This window comes from Gekko japonicus, unplaced genomic scaffold, assembly GCF_001447785.1.
Source record: "Gekko japonicus isolate JY-2015 unplaced genomic scaffold, Gekko_japonicus_V1.1 scaffold653, whole genome shotgun sequence".
In the NCBI taxonomy this organism is placed as follows: domain Eukaryota; kingdom Metazoa; phylum Chordata; class Lepidosauria; order Squamata; family Gekkonidae; genus Gekko; species Gekko japonicus.
Window position 1 is genome coordinate 725,908 of NW_015171524.1, and position 1,782 is coordinate 727,689.

The window sequence follows — 1,782 nt, forward strand, 5'->3', positions numbered from 1 at the left end:
GACAGTGTCAGAGAGGCCACACCACGTACAGGGAAGAGAGTTCAGAATTTTTTTCTCAAATCTTAATGTATAATGGACAATTTAATAGAACATGGGAGACAGATTCAATAGCACCCAGGCTACAGGTAAAAGGTAAAGGTCTCCCTTGCTCGAAAGCCAGTCGAGTCCGACTCTAGGGTTGCGGTGCTCATCTCCGTTTCAAAGCTGAAGAGCCAGCGCTGTCCGAAGACATTTCCGTGGTCATGTGGCCGGCATGACTAAACACCAAGGCACACGGAACGCTGTTCCCTTCCCACCGAAGTGGTACCTATTTATCTACTTGCAATTCCTTGCTTTCGAACGGCTAGGTTGGCAGGAGCTGGAACTAGAGACGGGAGCTCACTCCGTCATGCGGCACACTCGGGTCTCGAACTGCTGAACTACCGACCTTCCACAGCCTGCAGTTCAGCGGCTTAACCACTTGAGCCACCGCAGGCTACAGGGGCATCGTCTAATTTCATAGGGGATTTTTTGACATCTTCCGAAGAAGATGGTCGACGGCAGTACGTTACGTCTGGCCAGCATAAATGCCCTTCTTTGATGGGGATCGGTTAAAGAACAGAAATAAGAGGCTATCTGGCCAGATAATTCCAGATGAATTGGAGGGCAAGTTGTCCCAGCCGCCTCAGTCAGGCGCTGAAACTGGATATCTAACAGCCTACGTTTAATTACCTGAAATGAACAGCATTATTAGCCTTATTTAGTTAGGCCAGGGGGTCCCCAACGTGGCGCCCTCTGACCCTTTTCCTGGCGCTCACCAAGTGTCATCAGAAAGTGGCCGGGGTCAGGTGGGGATCTGGCCCAGAAGGGGTTCTAATTGGCCACCGAAGTTCTGATAGGCGGTGCTGGTTAAAACAACACTGCTTTGGCAGCGGCAGCTGCTACTGCGGTAGTGGTTTCATTCTCTCCCACATCCCTCTTTCCTGGTATATCTTTCTTAAAATTACACCTCTTGTCCTATGGAGGCCCTTTTGTGGCTGTGCCCATCAGCCTGTGTCAGAATTACAAAGGTGCCCACAGGCTCAGAAAGGCCGGGGACCAATGTTCCCTCTAAGCTGTAGAGTCTTGAGAGCAAAAATTCTATTTTGTGAGCTACTGGCATTAAAGTTGTGAGTGAGCCATTTGGCTGTAGCATAAATTAGTTTGCTTCCTGAGCTAAGACAAAAATCTGTGAGCTGGAGGCTAAAAAACTGTGAGCTGGCTCACACTAACTCAGCTTAGAGGGAACACGGCCGGGGACCCCGATTTAGGCTTTGATGTAGAATAGAATCATCAAATCACAGAGTTGGAAGGGGCCATAGAGGCCATCTAGTCCAACCCCCTGCCCAGTGCGGGATCAGCCTAGAGCATCCCTGACGAGGGTTTGTCCAGCCGCTGCTTAAAGACTGGCAGTGAGGGGGAGCTCCCCACCTCCCCAGGTGGCCGATTCCACTGTGGCACGACTCTGACTGTTGAAACATTTTACCCAAGATCCAGCTGGTACCTTCCCTGCCCTTCATTAAAACCCATTATTGCGAGTCCTGTCCTCTGCTCCCAGCAGGAACAGCTCCCTTCCCTCCTCTAAGTGACAGCCCTTCAGATACTTAAAGAGAGCAATCATGTCCAGTGTTCCCTCTAAGCTGAGTTAGTGTGAGCTAGCTCACCGTTTTTTAGCTTCCAGCTCACACGTTTTTGTCTTAGCTCAGGAAGGAGGGCTCCAGAGCAAACTAATTTATGCAGCAGCCAAATGGCTCACTCACAACT

General features: G+C 50.3%; 1 protein-coding gene across 1 annotated transcript in view; it reads right to left on the reverse strand.

Moving 5' to 3' along the window:
* Positions 1-1,782, reverse strand: part of TJP1 (tight junction protein 1) — a 189,134-nt gene that overhangs the window by 53,326 nt on the left and 134,026 nt on the right. The gene's annotated exons all lie outside the window — the stretch shown is intronic.